This window comes from Hydra viridissima, unplaced genomic scaffold (assembly GCF_058129835.1).
Source record: "Hydra viridissima isolate aposymbiotic clone 2 unplaced genomic scaffold, HvirCarnegie_v1 scaffold_9, whole genome shotgun sequence".
NCBI lineage: Eukaryota > Metazoa > Cnidaria > Hydrozoa > Anthoathecata > Hydridae > Hydra > Hydra viridissima.
Window position 1 is genome coordinate 1,223,229 of NW_028324308.1, and position 22,928 is coordinate 1,246,156.

Here is a 22,928-nt window from a genome sequence, read left to right on the forward strand (position 1 = left end):
TATTGAATTATGAAACCCGAATTGAAAATCAGCGCTAAATTTCCACAAAGGTTTTAGATCACTGGAAATAAAATGACGTTTTTCGTTAAACTTCCAGTGAACTTCCAGCGAAATCGTAAAATTTGCGGAAAACCCAGCGAACTCGGTGAATTTCCAGTGATCTTTTACATTTCCAGTGAACTTTCACTGGAAGTTTGCTGGGTTTTTTTTGTAAGGGTAGTTAACCAACTCTATAACACAAAATCGCTTCTAGTCATCGATGACGAAAAATACTTTTGTTTTGCAGGGGACAACATGCCTGGAAATTCTGGATACTACACAAGCAACAAAAAGACATGCCCAGAAAGTGTTCGTTTTATAGGAAATGAGAAATTTCCAAAAAAATTATTAATGGGATAGCCATATCTGACCGTGGTATGTCCGAGCCATTGTTTCGCACTTCCAAGGCTGTAGCGATCAATTCATCAATCTATATTAATGAATGTTTAGAAAAACGACTTCTTCCATTTATTCACAAGTATCATGGAGACTTTAACTATTTATTTTGGCCAGATTTAGCAGGTCTCATTATTCTAAAGATTCTCTAAATTGGATGGACCAATATCTCTATTAAGTTGATAAAGAATCCAATCCCCTAAATGTGCCTCAAGCACGACCAATTGAAAATTTTTGGGGACATTTGGGACAGAAGGTTTACGAGGGAGATTGGCAAGCTTCAACAGAGCAAGTTTTGATTGATCGCGTTAAACTAAAACTATAAGAAATTGATTTAAACTTTTTACAGTCGCATATGAAAGGCGTCAGAGCAAAATTGAGATCAATTGCAGATGGTGGTGTTTTTTTATATAAAAAATAATATATTTTTATTAAAAGATAAATGCTTTATTTAAAAAAAATATAATAGTAGTTTGTTTTTTTATTTATAAATAAGTTATTGACGTTTTTATTTTGTCCGATAACTTCCGCATCACCCGTTACATTAAATTTCTCTATTCAGCCGTTCAATTGTACACGATTGTACAGCAAAGGACTTTTGGTATACAATATTAAAAAAATTAGTTTGAGATACATTTGGATACAAAAAACACTATAGGGTGAGGTTGCTCATATTGTACCGGTGCCTATATTGTACTTTTAACATAACTTGTTATTTTTACAACCCACAAGAAATTTTTTAATTTATTTTTTATCTTTGCTGAATGAAATTAAGTAGTCAACTGTTTTTTTTTTGTCATCCAACTGTATTAAGGCCAGAGTAAGCTCTTGTTGGTTTGTTATTGGAGATTTCTTATTTTAGGTTTTTATGGCTAAGCGTATTTCACTAAAGAAAGTAGAAGATATGATTTGTTCAGTGTATTTATGTTAAAGCATAATTTATCTAAATTCAAAATAAATACCTAGAATTTAAAATATCTTATTTTTAGTTGTCAAATTTTTTAACTAACTGAATGTCAGATTAGTTGCGTAAATTGTACCTCAAGGCATATCCTTAATTGTACCAAGGACGTATTAATAGATGGACGTTCAACGCATTGTTATAGATCAAAGGTGCCGCCAATTAGCAAAACTATGCGTGTTACCGTCAATTTTCTAAATTCATGATACAGATACTCCGACTTCTACCCGTCAAATTTCCGTCAAAAAACCTCCCTCAGTAAACCCATTATAACTATGCATTTACTGAAACTTATGGTTATAAAAGAAAAAAAAATTAATCAAGAATACTTCACAAATCTGAAAAAGGTTGATTTGAGCTATGAACTTTGCTTAATAAAAATTTAGCTGTGTTTAAACTTTGACGTCTAAAACTAGGCTTTTGCAAAAAGGCTATGTTTGGTTTACTAGAATGGATAGAGTAAAGTGAAACAAATTTTCCTTATTAAATTGAAGCTGCTATGATATTGTTTAAAGGTCAAAAAAGATATTTTTAGTGTTCTTTTTACCCCACTCTCAGATTATGCTTCCCACTTTAAGGTTCAAATCAGAGAGTATTTCTTATTTTTGTCGGAAATGTCGAACTTATTTGCCTCGCTTTTTTTTTTCTCATGAATTTGTGATTTTTTTTTCGTGAACGACCTAGTTAAAAAATTTCTTACTTTCGATACCTAAACTGCATTTTGTCTAAAGGTATTGTAACTAAAAGCATCTTAAAGTTCATAAAATACTCTTCGTTTCAGGAGTTGGAAAGATATATAAAGTATGTATTTTTAATGAGCATTTTTGTTTAACCATTTTTAAACTGTCATGTAGAGCTACTTTAAGTTATAATGATCTTATTTTTTTAATTATTACTGTTGTTACTAATAGTAATAACAGAAATGATAAAAATGATAAGACCATACTTTTAGTTGCATATTCTTGAGCCTTCTACAAGTGATGCATAGCCTTATTTTTACATACCTTTTCTAAATATTATATCAAAAGAAGTAATCTTATATTCATATTTATTATCTCATTACAGGATAAATAATGAGTCTTCATGAGGAATATTTAAAACATTTATGTAGAAAGTGTGGCTGCATAATAAAGCAGGATAGTCACTATCAAATAAAACCTTTTGTTATCTATAAACAAGCAATTCTTAACTTTTACAAGCTGGATACAACCTCAGACTATCAAAAGTTCATCCTGAATAATTATGCAAATCATGTTATATGGTCTTATACAGGTTAGATTTAAAATTAAAAAAAGGCTTTGAAGTTGAGAGGAATGATAAATTCTTCACTTTTTCTGAACACACAAAAACCTGTTATGTATGTAACACACTCACAAGAGTTGGAAGAAATAAAAAAGTACATGTGATAAGTATTTATCAACAGTTAAAAGCATTTGCATCAAAACATGGTTTTGACTGTTACAATGAAAATAATAAAAATTATTTTGCAATAGTTAAAATCAATAGTTATCGCCAATCAAATGGCATGTGGAGACTAATTGTTTTAAATCATGAAGTGCCATTATCCATTAATATTAACAAATCTCTTCCAGATCAACTAAATCTTCAATCTGCTAATATTATATTCTCCAACATTTCATGCATAAACATCTGTAAATGTAATAATGACTTCAAATAATATCTTTTTTTGTAATCAGAAATAAATTTTCTGATTTTAAAAATTTCCGAAGCACATCAAATGAGGATGTTGGAATAATTGAAACGAGAGAAGGCAATACAGTTGAAAACTTGAAAGTTATTAGACATAAAGGTTGTTCATTAATATGTTTAGAAGTCTGTTGTGATTTTAGTACCATCTACCATACTAACTTGGCTGTAATGGAACCCAGGTTAAAGAGAAATGTCAATCATCTATTACCTTTAACTAGCCATTTTTTAACTGTGTACATTTTCTTACACCAGTATATGTAAAAAATGTAATAAAGACAACTTGCATTCTTCTACATGGAAGTTCAATAGTACATTACAACAATTTACAGTTTCGAATAATTTCTAAAATCAAAATTAAGAGTTATTACAATATTTTCATAATCTGGGAGTATTTGCAAATATAAATTAGCACCCGTTTAGGCGTTAAGCTCCACAACATATGAGTATAAGCACACCTTTAGTGGCAATGTAACATTTCTTTTCATGCTTTTTAAAATTCGATTCTCTAAGATATTTATTGTAACATTTCAGACAGATAAATTTAGTTATTAAGCGTTCTTCTGTTTTTTTCAGCATTTTGGTTTCTTCTGCAATCAGCTTCTGAATTGGAGCTCATACCACCAGCAATTCTGTAGGAATCTTCTTCTGTTTTTTTCAGCATTTTGGTTTCTTCTGCAATCAGCTTTTGAATTGGAGCTCATACCACCAGCAATTCTGTAGGAATTGCTGGTGGTATGAGCTCCAATTCAAAATCCTCTGATAACAATTCCGCTAACTCTTCAAGATCTATCTCAATAAAATCATACACAACTAATTCAATTTGGTTATCAATACTTTCAAGCAAAAGAGAATAATCTTGATTAATAGCAAAGTTTTCTGTCATACTCATTTTATGTATCGATGCTCAGTAAAATACTTTAAAAAATATTTTTATTGGATAGTCGAGACCAACTTTTTCCGACGTCGAAAAAAATAAAAATACTCCCCGGTTTCGCAATTATCACCTATTGTTTCGCTTTTGTTATCTAAACAATAGCGTAACACGCATATCTTTTTTATAAAACAATGCGTTGAACGTCCATCTATTAATACGTCCTTGATTGTACCGACGCAACCATTCTGACCGCTAAAAATGCGTGTAAAGTTTAACAAATTCCTTTTGAGATTCCAATTAGAGAAATATCCATACTTACAAAACGAACTTCACTACTTAAACAAAAAAAGAAAAATTTCAGTATTACTCTTGTATTGACAAGCAGTCCTTAAAAAGATGCACTCTCTAGTTCAGTTTTACCAATATGTCAAGGCTTACCCATTGGTAAAATATTTCCAATTGCTGATTTTATAAAAACCATTTCTTTTGATCAGTTCTTTAAATCCCTTAAACCTAAAATCATAAAATATTTGCAAAGCTGTAAAGTACTTGAAATCAAGAAAGTGGTACAATATTGGATTACAATGGTACAATTAAGGATCTAGTTTCCTTAATTGTACTCTTAGCGCTATTTTTTTAGTTTGATTCTTCGAGACTTAACGCTTTTTAAATTTTGAGCTTTTTAAACATGTTTACAACAAACAGTCCCTAAATTATGAAATCCAATTGAAAATCCAGGTTTCTACTCAGTGGATTGCCTACATTTTTTAATTTTGTCTTAGGGGGTACAATATTGGCAACCTTACCCTACGTTGAAAAATTAAAAACGATATTACAAAAGACGCTACAATTTTAATGTAATTTTTCAAAACCTATTTTAACACACCGTTCTGTTTTTGATAAAATAATTAATGATAATTAAAAACTATTTACCCTCTAATGTAAAATCCATCACAGCAACAGGATGATTCTTTTCATCACAGCAGCAAGATTCTTTTCTTAAAATCTTGTTAATAAGGGTCTGTGTATCGTTTCATTTCCATATCGTTATGATTCCGAAAAAATCATCGGAATGACGAGTTTCCGGTATATACCGAGATTTAAACTAACTACAATACCAGTTAAAATTTTTATAACGATATCACGTCGTAATCATTCCGATGACACTTTTTTTTTCCGATATCATATCGGTATGATAACGATATGGAAATGAAACGATACGCAGACCCTTTCTTGTTAGATGCTTAAAAAGCGCTGTAAATTTGCAGCCAAAATTTGATGCATCACTTTATATTTTAACGTCGCTCTAACGCTTGTGGTTCATTACTCCGGAATGCTTGCTTCGTCGATTCTGTGAACTGACTTTTGTCCATCTAGCTTGTATAAAATGATTCACTGTGCAGCGGTTAAGAAAGCTCTGCAAGTACATCCTTTCTTCTACCCCCCCCCCTCCCCCACAACGGTCAGAAAAAAACAAAACCGTGCAACTATTATTTTTACTTTAAAAATCAATAATAAAAATAGAATATGACTTATAATTATAGCTTCAAAGTATTCTATGAATATTAACTTGTAATTTCCTGTAGAAAATAAGTTGAACCCGTAAAATAAATCTTTTTGTAATTACAATATGTCAAACAAATTGAGATATTGTAATTACAAAAAGATTTATTTTACGATTAAAAACTTTTATCTTCTTGCCCATTTATAAAAATATTTTTTAAAGTCGGACCAATTCGTACATGAAACTTTAAATTATTGAATTTGAAATCTTAATAATACAATAAACCTATAAAAATTTGATGACACTTCTAGAGAATTTAAGAAAATTATGAATGAAAATTGGCTGTATTTCCTAAAAAGTAGTTATTTAGTTGCTATAAAGAAATCATTCTTTGGTAGCTGAAAATGTTAAAAATATCTTATGGATTATTATTATATTTAAATTACACATTTGTGTATTACATTTTTAAGCATTATCATTTTATGTTTTATATTAAAAAATACTAGTTTTCTAGACTTGTCTTAAAGCTCATATTTTCTATGTACGTTTTTTTTCCTTCTGGTTTTATCAACTTAGTATTGAATTTCTTTTAAAAAATTATTTTAGGTGTAAGGTATGGTAAATTTTATTTTATATTTTATTAATGTAAACTATTAGCTTAAAGTAAAACCTGGAATTTTAAATAATAAAGTTAATTTTTATTCTTTTATTGTTGCATGATTTTAGGCAAAACTGACCATTGTGCTCCTTCTCCATCTCCTCCTTCAGCGCACTTTCCCATGCTGCTCAGTTTGTGGAGTCTAGGTTAAGTACTCAAAACTCATAAAGTCACTTAAAACAAATGTTAATTATGATAAACAATAGATACAATTGTTATCTCAAATAAATATGTTATGTTAAATACAAATGTTAACTATGGATAAAGAATATTGTTTCTTATACCTATTTAATCTATTAGCAAATTTTTACACATTTATTTGATATATTTAAGTTTACATAAACCTTTTATAAATAATGTAAAAAATGTATATACTTTTTAACATAAACGTACAAGTGTAGCATTAGAAAACACATGTTGTATTTGAACGCCTGAACTTCAATAATAAAAGAATTCATTATTTTCATAACAAAGAAGTATTTTTAAAATAACAACCAACAACTTAGAGAATTTTTTAAAAAACTAAATAAGGAGTTTGCAACAAAAGATGTCTGATTTAAGCATCAACACACATTAGCTGCTCATCTCACTACTTCAGCACAGAACGCTAGCTGCTTAATCATAGCATTGATAACAATCTATAAAATCATCTCTTTCCCCTCCCAGCGTTTCAATAAATTCAATTACCTCTTCAAATATCATTTCAACCCCCACACTTCCTTCCTTTAACCTAAAAAAATCAACTAGGGTGTTGTTTTTTTTAGCGATGTTGCTAGCGATGTAAGTAAGGAAAGCTAAATCGTCATCATTTAAAGCCTTTTCAAGATCTTGATGTTTAGAACCTTGAACAAATTTAGATACCCATTCTTTAGCTAAATAAATATTTTCTTCACTAAGTACTAAGGAAAAGGGTGTATCCCCATACTTATCCACCATAAAAGGATCAGCTCCAATTTCAACAAGTTTCAGAGCATAATCTTCCTTATCAGAGCATGAAGTACACAAAGCAGCACTGAACAGCTCTTTGTTCAAATCTACACTTAAAATTTTAAGCCTTTCTAATAACTCCTCAATGTTTTTATCGTTAACTTCACCTGAGTTGCATGCATTACATATCTTATAACTTGATTTCATTTCATTTTGACTTTCAAAGCTTGATAATGATGAAGTTTGTTGCTGTAAGAGATTCCTAGCAGGTGTACAGGATGGCAGGTTCTGTAAATCTATCGAGATTTGGTTAAGGGTTTTTATGAATGTTTTCATCCAATCACGTTCCTCATTTTTAAAAAAGTGGCTGACTTTTTTAACCAATTCTTCTATTAAGTGGTTTAAAGTCTGTACAGGAATTTCCTCATGATAAGGAGAAGTCAGCTTCCATTCGTTATAAATATCTTTGAAATTTTCTACCATACAAAGTAACGGAATACGTGAACTTTTTAAATCATTAAATCGGCGCATACATTTTTTAAGATTTTCATTTACTATATTCTCATGACTTTTTGTAGGTTTTTCTGATGTTTTCTGTATTACATTGCACGATAGTTTTTCATTTTTCTCGTTTGTTGTAAGTAATTCCATATTAAAGTCAGCACAACTTCATTCAGATGCACTTTTGTCACATCAAACTTAAGCAATTAAATTGACCAAAATTATTTATGGTTTGCAAGTCTCGATTTTTTCTTAATATAATTGATGCATAATTTATTCCAGTAATTAGAAGAGTGTCAAAGAATAATTTGAATACATGCATTTAAACATGGCTAAACAGAATGTTTGTTTATTTTCAAAACAGTGTGTTTTTTTTAAGCGTTGACTTATAGTTGTGTTATTTAAAATACCACAACAAGAGTCAAATAGTTGTATAAAAAATGTAAACTTTAGTTAACATCAGCGCTGCTGTTTTTAGTTTAGTTTTCAGACGATTATCACAAGAAGCAACATGCCAATTAAAGTTAAAGATGTGTCGTAACTAAAAAAGCCTGTGACAGCTTCTTAAAAATCTACTGTTCACTACTTAAGAGCCATTGTCTGAGAAATGTAGGCAAAATAAACAAATTTTGGAAGTGATGTCTTCAAATTGCACTCATTCTTAGATATTTTGTAAAAGGCAATGAAAGTAGGCCACTGGTAATTTTTTTTCTAAAATTTTTATTAATTTCGGAGATATTGGGTCCCAAAATTTGGCCCGTTTGGAGAAAATTTTGCGCATGGAGTGCAATTGCTACTTTGAGGAGTAGTTTTAGCAACATAAATATGACAGAAGCATTTCTTTTTAATTTTTTAACTAATCTGGGTAGATTTCTACAGTAAAAGTAAAAACTCAACATGATTACATTTTCAGTTGTCTAGAAATCGTTGTCCGAAACCACAACATTTGGAATTTTACCCTAACTTTGAGCTCTAATATCTCTTTAGGCCAATACTTGCACGTAGTTTTTTTTAGGTGTTTTTGAAAGACACTAAGACATACTTTGATTTTTTGGAACAAAAACCATGTGCATGCAAAGACCTGGGAAGGAGTAACCTGCCAAAAATCACTTTTTGCGTTCAACGCGCTTTGATAGATTACCCATAACAACCGTGGCCTTAAGTCCACCATGAACAGTGTAGGTTATTTATTTTCCTTAAATATGCATCTTCCAATACCTGAAAAAAAATCCATGTGCTCGGGTGATAAAAAGCCTACAGAAATCCTAGAAGTAGCCTAATTTTGCCAATTTTTTAACTAAAAAAATACCCTAGCATCGGTATAGATATACTTAGCAACGGCTACTTTAGAGCCTTATTAATTAGGACTGCTATTAAAAATTTTAATATAATGCTTTTTTTAAAGGAACTGTTCAAGAGAACTTGAAAAAAATTTTTTTTTAACTTTATCAATGAAAGAAAGAACCATTAAACTTCAAGATCGTTTTTTCCGTTTAAAACTGATGGGAAATACAGTTTTCTAAGAATTACCAAAAAAATATAATAAATTTTCTAATGGCCAATCTGAATCTCCACGTTGTCAATATCATCTTTTGAGAGTGAATAATCTCCTCTTTGATTAGTTGGTGTTGGTGCATCAATCTTACAAACAATGTCAAGAGACGAACATTGGAGAATATTTTCTTTGGTTGGCCACTTGAAGCAGTTCTTTCCAGGTGTAACAGAATATTCCATACAAGAAACATATATACCATCATCATTGACCTAATGGTTGAGGTAAAGTAACGTCTAATCATTGCTGCTTCCTAAATATTCCTTGAAATTAGTTAATATGGTTAATAAACCAATAGTTTTGTAATAGATCTCAATACACAAAAATACAATATTATAGTATTAAAACTTCTTACATTTTTAATTATTGCAGGATACCATTACATAAAGTATGGAACAACAATCCAACCACCAATTTAAAAATCAGCTGCTACTCCTTTGCAAACAACTGCATATTGTTGTTTAAATCATCTTCTTCGTTTTCAGGTGCATCTTTCATATCAGCAGTTTTATCAATCACATCATCAGTTAAGTTAACCTCTTCACAAAAAGTGGTTACCAACCTTCCTGTTCTTTTTTGCTTACTCCATTTAAAAAATTACACTTGAAGGATAAAGGAAATTGCTAAATATTTATCTCAAGCCCCAAGAAAAGAAAAAAGTCACATTTTTTAGCATACATACTTTGGTTATTTGTAAATATACAAGTTAATTTACTTGCCTACAGAATAATGATCAAATTTGTTGAGTTATCACTTGGCTTTAATATTGTCCTCAGCTGCTGGTGAACTTGCTTTATCTGAAAAGACAGTGGACTTGCTCTAATTGCTTCACACAAAGAGCTAGCTGCTTTTTTTGATTCTTCGATAGTTTCATCTGAAATGATTGTTATATCTGGAACATATATGTGATCAGTAGGAAAGTAAGACTTTATTGGTGCTGGAGCTGGTTCTAACATGTCAATATTGTTACCTGTAGAAATACTTTGTAGGTGGCTGAAGCAAAATACGGCTCCAACAGGAAGTGATAAACTCTTTTCATTGTAAGCAGCAAGGGTGTTCAAAGGGATGGATCTAACTTTTGGAGCTTTTTTACCAATTTGAAATTCATGTCTTAGGTGTTGACATTTGTTTGGCTGCTTCCAGTTAATACCAAATGAAAAACGATGGTACGACCATAATGAGTCATAGCGTGAAAGATAAGTTTGTAGTCGGCTTTCAATCAAGGTTTTTTCATTCCACTGGTTTGTCGGTAGTAGCTATAAAACATAAACGTTAGATTTTCCACTTATGGAGTAAGAAATCTTGTTTCTTTTAATAAAAAAGCAAATAATACTCTAATATTATTCATACCTTTAATGCTTGTAAATGATAAGTTATGTCAGCAGTTAATTCATTAACTTGAAAAATTCCATCTTTGTTCCAACGTTTAAAAGGACCACAAGACGTCTTCTCTTTATTAAAATAAATGGACTTCTCATAAGGACTGACTTTATTTTTGCTTTCTGACATATTTTGTTTATTGATAATTATTTATTGACTAATTTTAAAAAAATGCAGTTTTTACTAACAAATTTTAATTCTTCAACTGAAAACTGCTGTAAAAAATTTATGTTATGTAACTCAAGTAAACCATGGTATGTACCAAGTAGTCATTAACAAAAATATCATACTAGTCGGCAGTCATTCGTTCCCTCAGTATTATCTCGTTCTATCTACAAATGAAATAAATAAAATGTTCTGTTTAATATATAAAATAAATAGAAATATATATATATATATATATATACATATATATATAAATATACATATATATATATATATATATATATATATATATATATATATATATATATATATATATATATATATATATATATATATATATATATATACATATATATATATATATATATATATATATATATATATATATATATATGAAGACCACACTGGAAAAACGATCAAGCTACATTTTTATTGTTTTGAGTAAATTAGATTTTAAACTTCAAAACACCATAGCTCACTTGTTCGTTAAGCTTTTTTAATTTTCTCTTTTTTATTATTTACTTGAGCAATGTCTTTAATAAAAACAAAAGTTTTACTGTCAACATTACTTAGCAATGATGTTGTTGTTATTGTTTTACCGATAACATACCTTTTAGGAGCTTGATCGTTTTTCCGTTTTATTCTTTTTTTTTTTCAAAAAATGTTTGTATAATAGTAAATTACAATTTTAACTGGTGCAGTGTAGAGTGTATGTATCGTTTTGTCTAGAAGAATAACCAATACAATAAATTAAGGAAAACTTAAACTTTATTAACTAGAAATTAGATGCGTTTTAGTAATGGTGATCAGGATTAGTTAAAATATAAAAGGTGATTATTTTTAATCATCAGTGTCTGAGCTGCTTCCTTCAGAACCGTCAGTGATGTCTATAACTAAGGTTGAAAGGTTGTCAAAGAATGGATGGTTTTCAGGTCGACAAAAGCTCTTGAGAACCTGGAGATCTTTATACTTTTCTTTGCTGACCGCTAGATTAGTAGGGTAGAGCTGCATCAGCATTGAGAGATTTCTAAGAATTGATCCCTTCTTCTGGGGTTTTGCTATTACAGCGGTTTCCATTGAGCCATTCCAATTGTTTCTATGACACCAATTTGGGATGCTGAGCCTCAAATCGGATTTCCTGCACTGGCCTTGTGGGAAAGGGACATGTTGCTTTAAAGTTTAGTTTCATGTGGTCAGTGAAGCTCAAAAACTGGTTGCGAGAAAAACGAATAATATTGTATGGTGTTGGTTCAATTCTAGCTTCTTCTAGGACACTACACTAGTCTTCTGGCAACTTCACATTAGCTTTTTGGTTTACCAGGCCCATGTCTCTGTCACATTTTATGTAAGAGTGTCCTCTGATGAGGAAAGTCAGCTTGACAGTCTTGAAGCGCTTGTAGGTGTGGATCATTGTGTGGAAGAAACGAATGATGGTGAAGTTTTTGTTCTGTCCAGCACATCCATCACAAAAAGCCTCCAGGTCAGTGACATCACTCGAAAGATGATTTGTAAAAAAATGATACAACATTGACGCAACCTCATCTGCACCCTTCTTTCCTTTGGTCTCGTTGTAGGTATATATGTATACATCATTTGTGGACAGCACGTGATTGTTGAAAGATACAAAAGTAAGTTGGCGACGGTAGTGGACTTCATTACACGTCTTGTTTGGTATAGGTAAATTTTTTTGATAATCAAATGATATTGCCTCAATCGCTTCAGTTGCTTGAGCACGTCTGTGTGTCTCCGACTTTCTTGTGTAAAATGTATCAGCTTTGCGTTTGTGAAGTTCATGTTGTTTGGTCAATTTTTCTTTTTCCACACGTAGGACATCTACGTCTCCTTCATTCTTTGAGATGCATTTTTCCACATGCTCTATTTTTAAAACTAACTCGTCACAAGTCGCACAAGTGTCTTTCCTTGGGTATCCAAACCCTATATTGAAGTCCTTAACGAAAACCCTGCGATAAGTTTCGTAAGTTATCTCTATGTCAGGATGTGTTTCTCGGAAGAGGGCGTGCATTTTTCTGTCGTTAAGCTCTGCTGAAAGATACAGCTTTCTATTTTTGCCAAGCGCATAGTGAGAATGTCTTCCACGAAAGCTTGATATGTGTGCACGGATAGCTGCTGTCACATGGTCAGGAAGCCTGTGTGACCTATTCTTATGTCGTCCTCTGATATCTTTAGGAGGACACCCTATTGTAAAAAAAATCATTAGCAAGTGTGAGTAATAGAGGCCGATTAGTTGATTGGGGGAGGGTGTGGGGTGTGGGTGGTAAGTGTTGCATATTTTTGTTTCACTGTTGTCCTGTTGTTACTAAATAAACAAATTTCTCGTGCATAAAAGTTTTTTTGTCACAAATCAAAATTTGAATTTTTTCTTTTGTTAACAAAAGAATCTCTTCCTCTGCCCTTCCCTTTTAATTAAAATTAGTCCACACTTACTCAAAAATAATAGTGGCAGTGCTAATATAAGTTATAAATTAGTGAATATCTTTCCATAAACAGTCAGCCGTTACGACTACACAGTTAGTCTAAGTTAGTAATGCTAAATTAAAATTATTATTGAAATTGAACTGTTTCATAGTATAGTTATTAGTTTATTAATTTAAGTGTTATAAGTCGGCATCGCTCTATCTGTATAGTATAGGTTGCTAGACAGTGTGAAAAAAGGGTGCGATACGCAAACATCAACTCGAAAAAGAGGTTCCACTGGATGTTTAGTAATGGTACGAAAAAAATACAGTCAACTGGTATTACTACAATCTACAGCTAATCTAAGTAACAACAATTTATGATATTTCTGTATTAAAAAATTATACGTGACTACATCTAGTAACATGAACTGATTGTGATTGCTCGATAATATTTTAATCTAGCAGTACCAGATCTAGTCATGATTAACTTTGTAATACAGAAATAGCTATATGTAAAGATGCGTTTTCAATAATTTTTAACTATGATAATATAAATTATTATAATAATTATCATAATTATACATTTTTTAATAGGCGTACTTTGTGTAATAATTATATTTTGCTACTTACCTGTTGAGGTTAAAACTTTTTTGATGGTTTGCACTCTTCTGGTTGTAATGCCAAACAAGGCAATAAAGGCTTTGAAGCAGACTTTCTGTTCTACATAAGTTCCACCACGCAGGACTCGTACATGATAAGAATAGCTAAATTCATGGAACTGGGTTTTCCCTTCACGACGAGTAGCTCTTCTCTTCAACACTTTCTTCGTCGTAATAAGAGAAGATAGAAATGAAGGATAAGCATTGAATGCTTTAATAAGAGCTGCTCTGTCTTCTAGATTTGTTTTTTCGAAGCACTTCAAAAATGTGCACTGGCAGTTATTGCCTATTGTGTGGCTTGAAATTCGAGCTTTTTTCGCCTTATCTTTTTTAGAACCCAATGATTTTCTTTTCTTCAGCTTTTCCGTCACTTGAGGAAAATCAGATACATCCGCCATTTCAACAGGTTTGTTTATAATTTTCTCGATTCTGATTGGTTTAGCGTTGTCACATGTTTTACAGCGAGCAATGTGATCGTTCTTCCAGTGGACAGATAAACTAGAAAGCTAAATATCTGTGTAATTTGATCGGTTTTCTAGTTATATAGTCAATTATTATATAGTTAAACTGCAGCCGAATATGACATGGACAAAAACCCAAAAAAAGCAAAAATGTAGTTTGATCGTTTTTCCAGTGTGGTCTTTATATATATTAGGGTGATCCAAAAATGACCAAAAAATTTTTTTTTTACTTTTTGTTATTCCTAAGGTCTAAATGTGTTCATTTATGAAAGAAAACATTGTACCAAAAAAATCAGCCAAATCGGTTAATATTTAGAGGTCGCGCTGGGGCGATCTTTATACCCCTCTAAAATTGGAATTTTCAAAAGTTCAGTAAAATATTGACCTTCGTTTTCTGTACACATTTCGGTTATTTACCGTTCGATTTTAATAAAATAAAAACGAAAATAAAGCTCTAAATACGCATAATAATTTTTGTTAAACAACATTTCCTTTTTAAATGCATATTAAAGCGGCAAAATAAATTGCAAGCTAAGCCAAATTTCATTATATTTTATTATATTGGTTTATTATATGGTTTAGTTCAGTTCGAGACTTTATCGAGAGTGTTGTGATTCCTGAAATAAAATTACAATAGTTTATCTATTTTGCTTGACTAATAATATTAATTACAGTATTTTAAGAAAGTGATATAATTGCGAGTTTCAACGAAACTAATTTTGTTTGGAAATATAGCTGACAACAAAATATATTTTCATTCATACACTGTATAAAAGAAAATTTAAAATGGCTGCAGTCGCAAAGTCAACACGCAGTTCTACAGCAAAATGGTTAATTGGTCAACCAATATCAATGCTTTCCCATCTTAAGCTTCCAACGATTTTGGAAGTATTAAAATGTTTTTTTTTCCACCATGAGGTGAAAGGATTGAGTATACATGAAAGTTCGGTAACAGTTATCAAATCAACTTGTGAAATTTGGGAAAAAGCTAAAATTCCTACAATTCGAAAGGATAATGCAGTTACAAGGTTTGAAAAATTTCATAAAGAATATACGGATCTATTAAAAGACAGAAATAAGAAATCAGCTGTTGCTAGAAGCAAAGTAACAGACTTTGAAAAGAGAATTATGAAACTTTTTGATATTACGCCAACTAATGTTTTTGATTTAATAAAAATTGCTGAAGATCGCGATTTCCTCATAGATCAACGAGATGATACAAACATGGTTTTGGGTTCCATTGATAAAGATGATGCAGAGAAAGTAGAAAATAAAGTTTGCAGAGAGATAAGTTTGGATAAACGTTTGCAAAAAGAAGCGTTAAGGAAACAACGCTCTGAAGAAGTAGTTATTCTTGAGAATTCAACTTCGCCTTCAAGTTCTGCTAGTAGCGATCATGATGGTATCGTAGTTTTGAAAGGAAAAGATGATGTTGCAGAAAGCTCCGGTCTGAAAAGGAAGTGTTCTATAAAAAAAATTATTACCCCTGAAGTTGTCGCTTCCTTAGATAGAGGAAAAGTAAGCAATCGTGTGGCAATGCGAACTATAGCAGCTACAATGCAAAGTTTAGGAGCTCCCATTGAAGAGTTCTCTATATCTGTTACTACTTTTCATAGGGCAAGAACTGATTATCGTGAAACTCATTACAATCAAACAAAAGAAAATTTCAAACCGGATGTACCTCTCGTAGTTCATTGGGATGGAAAAATGATGGCAGACATCGATGGAAGTGGAAATGTTGAGCGTTTGTCAGTTTTAGTAGCAGGGCGTGGTGTTGAAAAACTTCTGGGAGTGCCAAAACTTTCTGATTCAAAAGGAGAAGCCATTGCTACTGCAGTTGTAGCCTCCCTCCATGAATGGGACGCTTCGAATCTTATTAATAATCTCTGTGGCATGTCGTTTGATACCACAGCTAGCAATACAGGATCTGAGAAAGGTGCTTGTAATTTACTTGAAGAAAAATTAGGAAAAGAATTATTGAATTTAGCTTGTCGTCATCACATTACTGAAATTGTTGCAGGATCTGTGTTTAAAATTTATTTTCCAACAACGTCCGGACCAGATGTTGCTATTTTCAAACGATTTAAACAAGCCTGGAAGAATATCAAGAAAGATGATTTTAGCCCAACAGTGCAAGATGAAGAAGCTGAAAGATATCTTTCAAACGTCTCGATTGAAAAAAAATCGTCTATAATTAATTTCTTAAAAAAATGTTTGCAAGACTCACAACCACGAGATGATTATAAAGAACTTCTTGAATTATGTCTAATATATTTAGGAGAGCAACCTCCTAGTGGAATAAGATTTAAAGCACCTGGAGTCTTCCATCATGCTCGGTGGATGGCAAAATTTATTTATTCAATTAAAATATGATTATTTAGAGATCAGTTTAAAATGGTGCAACATGAATTAAACGCAGTAAGAGATATTAGCATGTTTGCTGCGTTAACATATGTTCGACAGTGGTTTACTGCACCACTCAGTGCCTCGGCCCCATTTAATGATTTAGATTTTCTAAAAAATATTGAGGAATATCGTGAAATGAATGAAAATATAGCGACCGCTGCAACCAAGGCAATGAAGCGGCATCTATGGTATTTAAGTAAAGAACTTATATCTTTGGCCTTTTTTAGTGATGATGTAGAGATTGAAGTTAAAAGAAAAATGATAACTGCCCTTCAGCGTCAATGCGTAGACAATAATAGGCCATCAAAGAAATTAGCAGATATTACAAATGTAATGAGTAAATCCCTTGAGGACTTTGTAACGTGTAAATCACTTTCATTTTTTAATTTCTTAAATATTGACATTTCCTTTCTTGAAGAAGATCCTTCAAACTGGAAAAACAATGAGTCGTATGCCGACTCTAAAGAAGTAGTGAAGTCTCTTAAAGTTGTTAATGATTGCGCCGAAAGAGGGGTGAAGTTAGTACAAGACTTTAATGCTGTCTTAACAAAAGATGAAGAGCAGCAAAAGTATGTGCTAAATTTAGTTGCAGAAAACAGGGCTGTCTTACCAGATGCAAAAAACCAACATTGAGTGCTAAACAAACCAGGCGACAATGAGCAGCTGTTGCTGTTTAATGTTGTTTAATGTTGTTTAATAAAAATTATTATGTGTAATAAGAGCTTTATTTTCGTTTTTATTTTATTAAAATCGAACGGTAAATAACCGAAATGTGTACAGAAAACGAAGGTCAATATTTTACTGAACTTTTGAAAATTCCAATTTTAGAGGGGTATAAAGATCGCCCCAGCGCGACCTCTAAATATTAACCGATCTGGCTGATTTTTTTGGTACAATGTTTTCTTTCATAAATGAACACATTTAGACCTTAGGAATAACAAAAAGTAAAAAAAAGTTTTTTTGGATCACCCTAATATATATATATATATATATATATATATATATATATATATATATATATATATATATATATATATATATATATATATATATATATATATATATATATATATATATATATATATATATATATATATATATATATATATATATAACTATTACTATTATTCTCAATTTTTCATGATCTTTTTTTTCATGGAGATTTATAAGACCTCTCGGCTTCCAAACATAAGTTTATTAATAAAATAACCTCGCGATGTTGTCTTATTTAGCTTCTGTTTTTTAAGGGGCTATCCCCCCTTAAACTCATTTGTTTGAAGTAAGGTTTTAAAAAGTGGTGTGAACGGAAAAATGCGTCACTAGTTTAAATAACCACGATTAAAACAACTTTTACTTTAGGTGTATTTTGGGTACTAGACCAAACTTTATTGAGTTACACCATTTTTTTACATCCTTAGGTCCTTTAAAATAAATTTTACTTACGTTTGATTAAGCTTTTTGATTCTGTTTAACAAGACAAATGAATAAAGTAACACAAATTTTTCAATTGAAATAAAAATTAAATCAATAAATATGAAATAAGAAATACGCCTTTTTTTTTTTTTAGCGGTTGACTAATTTTTAATTGTGTTTGTATTTTGTTTACAACATATTTATCATGTTTTGGTTTCAAAAAAATCGTTTAGTTTTCCAATTGAATTAAACTGAGTTATGAAAATGACAAAAGAAAGAAGATCTTACAGAAAAAATCATGCACAAATATTTGGATTGTCCTAATAGAAGCTACAATTCAATAGCAAAAGAATTGCAACCCCGGCACACCTGACGTTTGGCAGGTGTGCTGGGGTTGCAATTCTTTTGCTATTGAGGGTTTCTTGGAGCATCAGATAGAGAAATTTAACAAACTAAGGGGTAAAAAGGCCAATCCGCCATAGTCAAAGCCAAAGTAAGAACCATGAGTCCACCCTTTCCGAGAAGCTGTGGTTGGAGGAAGAGGCAGAAGAGCAGCACCACCCAGCAAACATGTCAGCGTTGAATCAACGTTGAAAACCGGTCGCAGCGTAGAAAAAGCGTTACAGTGACAAAAACAACGTCTTTTCAACGTTGAATCAATGTCCATTTTTGTATACTAAATCGCGGTAAATTGAAACGTTGAATAAGCGTTGAAATTGTAACGTAATTTAGCTTCTCAAAATAAAACGTTTATTCAACGTGGAATCACTTTACGCAAAAAGCCATCCCAGCAAACATGTCAGCGTTGAATCAACGTTGAAAACCGGTCGCAGCGTAGAAAAAGCGTTACAGTGACAAAAACAACGTCTTTTCAACGTTGAATCAATGTCCGTTTTTGTATACTAAATCGCGGTTAATTGAAACGTTGAATAGGCGTTGAAATTGTAACGTAATTTAGCTTCTCAAAATAAAACGTTTATTCAACGTGGAATCACTTTACGCAAAAAGCCACTTTAAAAACGTTTCAAAATTTATGCTTTATCAACGTTAAAAATAAACCGCTTTTTAAACGTTACATTTTCAACGTTGAAAAAGCGTTTAAATTTCAACGTATATTATCTTCTCAAAAAATCGCGTTTATTCAACGTGGAATAAAAGTACGCAAATAATCACAGTAAAAACGTCGCAAAGTTTAAGGTTTATCAACGTTACACGTTAGCTGCTTTTTCAACGTATTTAAGCTATTTATAAAACAACGTTTATTCAACGTTACGTATACCAACGTTGAAAATGTGGTAATTAAAAAACGTTGAAAAAGTGTTTTTTTGCCAACGTTAATAAAACGTTGCTTTAGCAACGTTGAGGAAGTAGCATATTGACAATTTTTGTCTCATTGATGTAGCCATTACAAAAATAATTTGCCGTAATGGAAAGGCAAGGAAAACTTAATAGAATGCATGCAGATGGTATAAAAAATATTTTAAAGTTATATTTTACAACCTATTTTTATTGCGACTAATTTAAAACTTTTAGATTTTATATCAAAGTTTATATAATATACATAAATCTCAGGGTAAATTCGATTTATTCAGGTTATTTTTGTCAATATTTTTATTTTATTTTAAGTTGACCATTTTAATAAAATGCTCAACTTTTTTAAAAATGTTATTTCTTAGTTAGAAATAGTACTTTATTTTAATAATGTTCAGATGTACAAAGTAATATCAAAACTAATAAAATATGATAAGTCAGACTAAATTTAGTATGTTAACAGACTAATTTTTAGAGACATATTGTGTGTTTGTTTGTCTGTATAATATGTACATGCTTTTTTTAAAAATGTATATAGATGTATATAAATATATCTATACAAAATGAATTTCAGCTCAGTCAGTAGCAAACTATGGACATTTTTAAATTAATTTTTGGAGTAATAAATCATTAAAAAACATTTGGTCAGAGGAGGTATTTTAGTGGGCAAACATCCTGTGGTAGAAAAGTTTTTCAAACATTTTCAAAACATGACAGCTATTTGTATATATACACGTAAATTACACACACACACACACACACACACACACACACACACACACACACACACACACACACACACACACACACACACACACACACACACACACACACACACACACACACATATATATATATAAAATGATATCTATTTAGATAATCTATTATAATGGCTTGACAATCTTGGGCTTTAGTTGTTTATTTTGAAAATAAGATTGAAACAGAGGCAGTTGTTCCATCTTGTTGGATAAAAGATGGTTGGTTATTTTGGCCAACTGATGTTCATGCAATGAAAGCTGCCTATAATAAGTTTCCAATTGATGATTCCTGAAACAAGCTCAGAGTTAAAAGAATTAAAGTAACTGGAGGTCATTAAATTTTAATGTATTCACTGCTATTTTAATTGTTTAATATGAATAAAAAAAACTTTTATTAATGTTTTATATAGCTAGAACTTATTTAGCTAGATACTACATTAAATGACAGTGTCATTTTTTCTAAATGGGTAAGTTGCCCTGTTGCTATTGCTAGTTTGAATTTTTTCTTTATGTTGTCATGGTAAATTCATTTATATTTTTAACTGAAAAGTTGATTAAAGAATATAATTTTATTTTATTTAATATAATTTGTCATTCTATGCATAATTACTTTTTGTTTTTTCAACTTTCAATGTTTTTTAATTTGTTTAAAAATGTAAGGGATTTTATAAAAGATTGCCTTATTTTATATAGTTACTTAAACATTAATTAAAGATTTTTTTGAAAGCAGCTATCGGAAATATCGAAAATTGGTGGAGTTAACTTAAAAGATGTAAAACGTGTTATTGAGCGGTAGGTCATTTTCTACACCTTTCGAAGCTGAAATGGCAATGATTTTTAATGGATTATTTAAAAAGTCTTTGCAAAATATATCTATTATATTAAATATAATTATACGCTTTTTTAAGCATATCATTATATGTTTCTTTCCTGTAGCATCAATGTTGTATTGTACAATATTGTAAATATTGATTCAAATAATTACTAACTTTTTAGGCTGTTAACGATTGAGTTGCGCTGTTTGTTAAACATGAAGGGGCAAACCAATTCCATGAACAAAACCAAACAAAAGTTTGCTTTTTCAAAGGCAAAATTGTATCGTGTTTTAGTTGGTAATATGTTTTGTTTAAACTTTTTAAGTATGCAGATTTTTACTAATAGCATTTAAGTTTGAATTTTATATTTTAAAGAGTGTCTCAAAAAGATACCCAGATGAAGCAGGGATTTATGAAGCTGTAAAATCAGTTCTGAAATATTCGCCAATAAATTTTTGTAGAAAGCAGAAATCGAAAGTTTAGAGTTTTTTAATGATAATTTAGGATATGTGATATGATTTTGTTTGTGTCTTGTGTAAAGTACTTTTTCTAAAATATACGTTTATTTATTTAATCTTTGATTGTATTATAAATTGTTTTATTCAAGCTTTTCAAATTTAAGCAACTACAGTTGGCTAATTAGATTGCTACAGAGAAGCTGATGATAGCAACAGTTTGTTATATATATACATACATATATATATATATATATATATATATATATATATATATATATATATATATATATATATATATATATATATATATATATATATATATATATTTAAATTTATATTTATATATATATTTATTTTTACTTTATAAATTTATTAATAATCATACTAATTCATTAACATTTTTTTTTACATTTGCTCTCAGACCACTAATGATAAAAGTTTTATTTTTTGGTTTAGATTCTGTATCTCAATGATATTCTGGCCTATCGATATGATATCCTGTAAATTGTATTTTTATATATTGTATAAATATATATACAGACACTCACACACATTAATCTTTAAAAAAATATTTATATTTTTATATATATCTATAAATTGTATATTTTAGGCTTTTTTTATACTTATCATTCTATATTACTGTTGTATTAAAAATCGATTTTGGAAATATTGGAAGTGTAGAGTTCAACAAACAATTTTGTTTTATTTGCTAATTCAAGATATCGCAAAATATAGTTAAACGTAATATATCGTGGCTATAACATATATATATATATATATATATATATATATATATATATATATATATATATATATATATATATATATATATATATATATATACCCAGCAAACATGTCAGCGTTGAATCAACTTTGAAAACCGGTCGCAAAAGATGTTGCGGAAACGTTGACAAAGTAATCGATTTTGCAAAGATATGTAACGTTGTTAAAGACACGTTGATTAAACGTTGTTGCGTAACGTTGAAAAAATGTTACTAAAAAAGCGTTGTATAAACGTCGCAACATAACGTTGAAAAAACGTTACTAAAAAAGCGTTGCTTAAACGTTGTTAAAGCAGTTGATTTGCAAGGATTTGTAACGTTGATAGTAAAACGTCGATTTAACGTTACTCAAAGACGTCGAATAAAGGTTGAAATATAACGTTGAATCAACGCTAAAATGCGCTGTAGAAAATATCGTAAAATATAGTTAAACGTAATATATCGTGGCTATAACATATATATATATATATATATATATATATATATATATATATATATATATATATATATATATATATATATATATATATATTGAATTGGCAAATAAAACAAAATTGTTTGTTGAACTCTACACTTCCAATATTTCCAAAATCGATTTTTAATACATCAGTAATATAGAATGATAAATATAAAAAAAGCCTAAAATATTTATGTGTGAGTGCCTGTATATATATTTATACAATAAATATATATACAGACACTCACACACATAAACTCACAACCAAAAAATAAAACTGTTATCATTAGTGGTCTGAGAGCAAATGTAAAAAAAAATGTTAAT

The 22,928-nt window shown here is 30.3% G+C and overlaps 1 long non-coding RNA gene across 4 annotated transcripts; it reads left to right on the forward strand.

Annotated features, from left to right (window-relative positions):
* The first annotated feature begins 18,948 nt into the window (after positions 1 to 18,948).
* On the forward strand, positions 18,949 to 21,994 carry LOC149883525 (uncharacterized). Of its 4 annotated transcripts, none has more exons than XR_016455641.1 (4): positions 18,949 to 20,422; positions 20,823 to 20,884; positions 21,089 to 21,204; positions 21,822 to 21,994. It is a non-coding gene; the product is annotated as an uncharacterized LOC149883525 (long non-coding RNA). The 4 variants fall into 4 exon arrangements; XR_016455642.1 differs by lacking the exon at positions 21,822 to 21,994 and having other exon boundaries at positions 18,955 to 19,489; positions 20,211 to 20,422; positions 21,089 to 21,551; XR_016455640.1 differs by lacking the exon at positions 21,822 to 21,994 and having other exon boundaries at positions 21,089 to 21,551.
* The last annotated feature ends 934 nt before the right edge of the window (positions 21,995 to 22,928 follow it).